Consider the following 8,521-nt stretch of genomic DNA (forward strand, 5'->3'; position numbering starts at 1 on the left):
TGGCGTGCTGCAGTCCATGGGGTCACAAAGGGTCGGACATGACTGAGCAACTGAACTGAACTGAACTGAATGAATCTAAACAATGAATTCCCACGAAGGAAAAGGCCAGCTGCTGTAACTTTTGTTTTCCAGACTATAGTGTGCCTATAAACCAAAGAGAAGCATCAAAGTAGTACTTGGGCTTTCCTCGGTGCTCATTGGTAAGGCATCCGCCAGTTGATAAGATACTGGTTCGATCCTTGATCTGGGAAGATCCCACATGCCGCAGAATGAATAAGCCCTTGCTCCACAACTCTTGAACCTGTGCTCTAGAGTGTGGGAGCTGCAACCACTGAGTCCATGCACTATAACTCCCAAAGCCCATGAGCCCTAGAGCCTTTGCTCTGCAACACAAGAAACCACAGCAAAGACAGGCCTGAGCACCACAGCTAGAATGTAGCCCTGGCTCAATGCAACTAGAGAAAAGCTGGCACAGCAACAAAGACCCAGCACAGCCAAAATAAACAGTAAAATAAATACAATGATTTAAATAATATTTTAAAAAACCTGGAAGTCTTCCTAAAATAATTGTTAAAAATGAATAGCATTTTAACCTCTTCATCTAACTCCTTTTCAGATCAGTATGTTTTGTATTCTACAGTTTTGCCACATCATTTACCTATGACACATCACTCAATAAATATTAAGTGCCGAATATGGTCAGTCAATAGGCTAAGTGCTAAGGACTCTTCTATTACCACTGCCCATTTATCAAGGAGCTCAAAATATCAGGGCACAATTTATTTCCTAATATGGAGGTAGTCTGAGTTTAGTAACTCCAATTACAAAACCTAAACAACTGTGAAAAAGCTGCTGCTGCAAAACACAGCACGGGTTGCTGTGGACTCTCTGCTTGATCAAGAGAAATTAAGATATTTATTCACCTTTAACTACCTAGAGAGCAACATATCAGAGGTATAATTACAGAATGGATAGAGACTAGTGGTTTTCTTTCCAGGTGAACAATAATAAACGCATATCAATTTTGGCACAAGGCTTAAGGATTAAATAGAAAGAGCAGCTTATATATATTTCAAGTACTGAAAGGCATACGGTTATTACACCAGAATTTCAGCTAGCAGACTGGAGTGATCCGTCGTGGCGCTGGAAATAAAGATAAGGGCATGGTTAAGGTAGGTCACATTGCACATGAATAAAATTGAAAGAAAGTGAAAATAAGGAATGAAATTAAGATACATGTTCTCATAACAGTGCATCTGCAAAGGAAAGAAGTTTAATGGTATTTAAGAATGAGTCATAAGGATGGATCCAGGACAAAGATGCTTACAACACTAATTCACGGTCCTTTCCATGTAAAATCTGCTATTCTAAATTTTCTATAAAAATACACATATACCATATATATAGTATATATACATATATACATATTGGATACTATTATTTTTTTCATCAGAGGGATGAAAACATGATAAAGTTAAGTTACTTTCCAGTCTTCGAGTCAAGGATAGAGCTAAAGATTCAAACAAAGTGTTTGAGTATTCGACTCCAGTGTCTGGACCCTCATCAAATGATGTACTGTCTCTCTTAATAGAACCCCTCTAATATGGATCCAAACCACTGTATTTAAAAAATAAAAATAAAAATAACTGAGCTCATGCTGAGCAGAGAATAAGGGGAAAGAGTAAACCATTTCTTAACAATTAGCTAAGAAATTTCAGCTTGTTTGATTATGTGTTTGTTTTAATTTTGAATTGACATAGTAATATCTTATCCCTGTGCATAGTTGCTTCAGTCCTGTCTGACTCTGATACTCATGGACCATAGACCACCAGACTCCTCTATGCTTGGGATTCTGCAGGCAAGAATACTGGGGTGGATTGCCATGCCCTCATCCAGGAGACCTGCTGACCCAGGAGACCTGCTGACCCAGGGATTGAACCCGTGTCTTTTATGTCTCCTGCGTTGGCAGGCAGGTTCTTTACCACTAGCGCCACCATAATCTAGATACAGTGAGTATCTTTTAAGGAGATTCGCTTTTATTTTATTCTGCCAATTGTAGAATAAGGCTAGTAACCAAGGATGGATGATGACTTAGAGGTGACCACAGTGGATTCCATGAAAGCACAGTGGTGGGTGCTCTTTTTCAGGCCATTATTTTCCTGGGCCCCCTTGATCAAATCAGAGAAATGGCCATATATGGTCAGCCTTCTCAAAGGCTCTCACGCCCTCACAACCTGTCAACCATAAATCTATGGGAGGAATTTGGGCTAGCTACAAATATTCCTTTTCCACTTCCTCATGATTGAAACAATAGATGGTCCTTATATGCTTAGTCTTATAAATTGACTAATAAATGTTTATGATATTTACAAAAATTTATATTGTATGCCTTACTATAGCAGCAGAGTCAGAATCAAAACACTAAACCCAGGGGTTATCAATCTGTTACCTGCTGCCTCATAATTTCATAACATTGCTTCATGTGGCTGGCCCTTATATAATAAATCGTCTCATTATACAAAATGAGTTAGTATTGCTAATGCGTGCATCCATGATAAGTTGCTTCAGTCGTGTCTGACTCTTTGCAACGCCATGGACTCTGTGTGTGTGTATGTGTGTGTGTGTGTGTGTGTGTGGGTGTGTGTGTGCTGTGCCTAGTCACTCAATCGTGTCTGACTCTGTGTGACTTTGTGGACTGTAGCCCACCAGGCCCTTCTGTCCATGGGATTCTCCAGGCAAGAATACTGGAGTGGGTTGCCATACCATCCTCCAGGGAATCTTTCTGACCCAGGGATCGAACTTGAGTCTCTTATGTCTCCTGCATTGGCACGCAGGTTCTTTATCACTAGCACCACCTGGGAGGCCCCAGTATTTCTAATAAGGACCATAAACTACTGCAAGAAACTGAATTCCAAAATTAAAATAAATAGGATTGTTATAGCATTGTTGTTTTTGTTCAGTCGCCCAGTCATGTCTGATTCTTTGCAACCCCATGAACTGCAGCACAACAGGCTTCCCTGTCCTTCACTATCTCTCAGAGATTGCTCAAACGCAGGTCCATTGAATCAGTGATGCCATCCTAGTTAACTAGCTCACCCTCTGTTGTTCCATTCTTCTCTTGCCTTCAGTCCTTCCCAGCATCAGGGTCTTTTCCAGTGAGTCATCTCTTCACATCAAATGGCCAAAGGATTGGAGTTTCAGCTTCAGCATCAGTCCTTCCAATGAATATTTGGGACTGATTTCCTTTAGGATTAACTGGTTTGATCCCTTGCAGTCCAAGGGACTCTGAAGAGTCTTCTCCAATACCACAGTTGAAAAGCATCAATTCTTCGGTCCTCAGTCTTCTTCATATACCAGTTTTGAGGCTGTTTTTTTCATTTTTCTCCAAGCAAAATTAAAAACAAAACAAAAAATCTTTCTTCTTGGCATTGAATGGCTAGAACCATCCAAATACATCCCAATGTCACTTTGCCGGGAAAGGAAATAAAATATGCTTTCTGTTCTGAAAACTTTTTGATGATGCAAGATTCTATATACCCAGAATTCTCTCTTAGTGAGCTTTGTCTAAGCTAGGAGTTCAAAACTGAGGCATACTAGAATAGCTTAGAGTGTTGACATATATTTAAAATCGGACTCTATATAATTGTTTGACATGTAGCTTCTGGATTAAAACACAATAAAAATGAGAAGATTCCACTTATGTCTTGCTTATAGAGGGCAGTAAAATGGATTAATTTAAAAAATCTTTACCAATAGAAGGACTTTTGGAACAAAATCTACCCTAAGAATTCCTGACAGACAAATATTTCAACTTTTTTCATTTGCAAAATATGGTAAACTGATGAATATTTCTTTGTAATAAACATTATTCAATAAAAACAACTTGGAATAAAATCATGTAAGATGATATGAAAGTCAAATTAAAGAGGCTTATTAAAATCTGTACATCTTCAAAGAATGTACACTGTTGAATAATTCATTAGCTATTTAACAATTTTACACACTCTTAAAAACCATGCAAATTGTTTTATTACTGGACCTTTTTCATTTTGAAAAAGGATTATATATATTTTTCATCTGTGAGACTCCAATGTTTAAATGCAAAATAATTAATATTGAGCTCTTGCTAATTAAATTAGCAGAAGAGATTTAGCTGATACTATGCTAGGTACTCAAATTAAGAGACTGTCTCATTGCATTAAACAGAGTGCATTTATCATGAATAAGCTCTCAGCCTATTTATTTGATATGGCAGCTAACAGGTAGGGAAAATAAATCTTCCCAGTATTGGGCAACAGATGCATAGTTGTCTTGCTTCTAATTGTCTTATCTAGAAATTTTGAGGCAAATTGAGAAGATAAAAATACTGTTGTCCTTAAACTGAACCAAAATATAATAAAACCTAACATTTAATTTCAGTAAGTTGACTAGCCTTGCTGAATTAAATAAAAAAGAAGAAATAATTTCAACATGTGTGCATAGGTAAGCTGTATTCAAACATGATTAAACAATAATTGATATAGGTCAGCTGAAATCATAAAACAGACATAAAATGGAAACAACTAAGTTATCCTCTGCTTCTTTTAAATGCCATTTGATGTATCTATAAGTCTTACAAACATAACTATGAGGAATAGCATATGTGTCTTGCCTCCCGTCCTTCCTTGCAATGTATTTTATAGAAAATTTCTGAGAATTTAGTACATGAGTAGAGCAGATATGAACTTAGAGCTTAGAATCTGTCTCTGTTAGAATATAAGTCTATTGACTGAGAGACAAATGCTGCTTAAACATATCACTGGCTTAAATGAATACCACCAATAGCTTTCTAATTTTTTAACATGTGCTTAAGAGGTTTCACAGGCTTAGGGCTTTTTTTAAGAATAAAAATAAACTAGTTTTGGAATCGAGCACAATCACCATCTTCTAATTTTTTTTAAGTAAAAACTATAAGTTGATTTTCTAAACTGCCATATACCTAACATACAGCTGATTTTCTTAAAAAACAAATTATTTTCTTTCTAATGCATTATATTTATCTGCATTAGTTGGATGTATTTAGCTAACTTAATTCCACATGACTTTTATTTGCTACAAAGTATACTTTATCAATACATGTAAGTAGCTTTATTTATAAGCAAGGACCAAGGGGGAAAACAACAACAACAACAAATAGCCCCTAAGGATCCTGTAATGATTTCAATACCACCATGATGTAGGGCTCAATGGACTCGTAGGGCAAAGGAATCAAATGCTTAAAGCCAGAGCAATTTGAGCATTTATATTAACCTGGCTCCTATAGTTCTCCAGAAATATGCTCCTATGCCTGATGAAAATTAGGAATGACAATAGTAATAAATCAACATTGCTGTAGTGGCCTGAACCTTCACACAAGAATCTAAAATAAATTGTATCTTACACTTATGAGATCATATTTTTCTCATTCTTGACATGTCTTCTTTGACTGTAAAACTAGTTAGGTCAAGTAAGGTCAGTCTGACAAAGAGGAAATATTTTATAAGATTTCCAGGAGAATAAACTAGGAAAAAAAAAGTTCTTCACATATCCTTTATGATCTGTCATATTTCTACAGCTTTCCCCAACGGTTCCATTCCCTACTCATAGATATGTGAATATTTGTGACAATTATTAGACTCACGGAATAGTGAATTCTATTCTATTGAATATCTGTATCTATCTATTCTATTCTAGGATGGACTTCCCTCATAGCTAGTCAGTAAAGAAACTGCCTGCAGTGTAGGAAACCTGGGTTTGATTCCTAGGTTGAGAAGATCTACTGGAGAAGGAAATGGCAACCCACTCCAGTATTCCTGCCTGGAGAATCCCACGGACAAAGGAGCCTGGTGGGCTACAGTCTATGGGGTCACAAGAGTTGGACATGACTTAGGGACTAAACCACTACCACTCTATTCTATTCTATTGAACCTGTGTCTCCTGCCTTAGGTGACAAATTCTTTACTGCTGAGCCCTTGGGAAGATCCCCTGGAGAAGGAAATGGCAACCCACTCCAGTATTCTTGCCTGGGAAATCCCATGGACAGAGGAGCCTGGCGAGTTACAGTCCATGGGGTCACAAAGAGTCAGACATGACTTAGTCACTAAAAAACTGGCAGCCACCTTTGTAGTCCCCAAATGCCTGCTTCCAGACTTCTCTTTCTATGGTAACAAAGGAAATCCTTATTTTAAGCTACTGTTAAATCCATTCTTTTTGTTTTTTAGCTAAATCCAGTGATGGATTAATACTTTAGCTTGACAGTAAATCCAATCTAAATTTCAGTTTAAAATTAGAAAAGTTTCATTCTTAAAACTAAAGCAATAGTTATTTTAATAAGTGAGAAAATCAAGTAAGATCAGAGAGGCAGAGGACTAATCACAACACCCATCACAGAATTTGTAGTCTACGAATCACAATAGTTACTATTATATGCTATTTGAGAGGCAATGATTTGGGAGCTGTTGGTTTTTTTTTTTTTTTTTAATTTTTTACGTGACATGTTATACTTGAGAAATGAATCAGGCAATTAAATATTTAATGATTTGATTTTAAGATAATTATGTCTTCGTATGTGTTTTTATTCTTAAATCAAATAATACAAATAACCATGAATATATAAAATTATAAACAGCTATTTTGCTGGATGCATTGGCAGTCACATATGACTCACTGCTTTTAAAGTTCATTTTCCCAAATCTTGCTCTGGAATTTGGCCTTTGGGAAACCTCTAGTGAGACTTCCTGTTTATCTCAAAATAATGGGGAAAAAATGTTTATTAAAACTGGATGAGCTGAGGCTATCATAAATGTGGAAAGAAAGAAAAAGAAAAACAGAAAGAAAGGAAAGAATGGAGGAAGGAACAGAGAGAATGGGAGGAAAGGAGGGAGTGGGAAAGGAAGAAAAAAAGATTATGAGTTTACCGTGACTTTTACATGAATATTTGGCACCAGGGCTTCCCTGGTGGCTCAGACGGTAAAGTGTCTGCCTACAATGCAGGAGACCCAGGTTCGATCCCTGGGTCGGGAAGATTCCCTGGAGAAGGAAATGGCAACCCACTCCAGTACTCTTGCCTGGAAAATTCCATGGATGGAGAAGCCTGGTAGGCTTTACAGTCCATGGGATCGCAAAGAGTCCGACACCACTGAGCAACTTCACATTAAAACTCTTAGAAAGGTACAAGTAGTGTCCATTTAGATAAACAGAACATTAAAAATAATTATTATAGTAAATATATTAATGATTTGAAGAGCCAAAAACCAAACCAAACTGAAAGAAAAATGAGGGTCTGAAGTATGACCCGCACATGCTCTGTGAAGAGATTCATCCTTATACAGGATTTTCAGTGGTCTTCTCTCAACCTGAATCATCAATCATCATTTTCCAATGAGCTATTATATAATTAGTTCATGTTTAAGCAGCTATCTTTTTACACTTATAATCTCAAAGAAACCACAGAGGTTCAAACAGAATGTTTATTATAATTTTTATATTTAAAATTTCAAACCATTCCTCTGGGCAAATAACTAATAAACTACTTATGTTCACTCGCTCAGTCGGGTCTGACCGTGACCCCATGGAAAAGGCCACCAGGCTTCTCTGTCCGTGAGAATTCTCCAGGCAAGAACACTGGAGTGGGTTGCCGTGCCCTCCTCCAGCAGATCTTCCCAATCCAGGGATCAAACCCAGATCTCCTGCATTGCAGATGGATTCTTTACCATCTGAGCCACCAGGGAATGAACTGCATTTACTACCATTTCTCTCCTCTTTCAGCTATGCTAATTCTTTCTCTAGACAAAATTACAGAGTGAAATAAATAAGTCAGAAAGAAAAACACCAATACAGTATATTAACACACATATATGGAACTTAGAAAGATGGTAATGATGACCCTATATTCGAGATAGCAAAAGAGACACAGATATAAATAACAGATTTTTGGACTCTATGGGAGAAGGTGAGGGTGGGATGATTTGAGAGAATAGCATTGAAACATGTATATTACCATATGTGAAATAGACAACCAGTCCAAGTTCCATGCATGAAACAGGGCACTCAAAGCTGGTGCACTGGGACGACCCAGAGGGATGGGGTGGGGAGGGAGGTGGGAGGGGGGTTCAGGATAGTGGGGAACACATGTACACCTGTGGCTGATTCATGTCAATGTATGGCAAAAATCACTACAATATTGTAAAGTAATTAGCCTCCAATTAAAATAAATAAATTAATTTAAAAATGTTAATTCTCTGTTATTCATCAGAAAAATAAAAGTATTTTCCTGGTTTATCTGGTTGAATTGTTGTCATGTTTGAATTTTACAGTTTTAATTTTTACATTGTCCGTCATTTCCAAAAAGCACTGTAATATTAGACACAGACTTATTCAAATGTGAATTCTCCCCACCAAATTCTTCTCAAATTTTCCCAACCTGAAACGTAATCTTATCTAAACACCCAGTTCACAGAATCTAAAATGTGTCTGCATCATCTTTATAATTAAAATAAAGGTA

At 37.1% G+C, this 8,521-nt stretch overlaps 1 non-coding gene across 1 annotated transcript; it reads left to right on the top strand.

Annotated features, from left to right (window-relative positions):
- The first annotated feature begins 6,969 nt into the window (after positions 1–6,969).
- TRNAC-ACA lies at positions 6,970–7,041 on the top strand. Its single transcript has one exon. It is a non-coding gene; the product is annotated as a tRNA-Cys (tRNA).
- The last annotated feature ends 1,480 nt before the right edge of the window (positions 7,042–8,521 follow it).

The sequence above is a fragment of the Cervus canadensis genome, chromosome 29 (genome assembly GCF_019320065.1).
Source record: "Cervus canadensis isolate Bull #8, Minnesota chromosome 29, ASM1932006v1, whole genome shotgun sequence".
Lineage (NCBI taxonomy): Eukaryota > Metazoa > Chordata > Mammalia > Artiodactyla > Cervidae > Cervus > Cervus canadensis.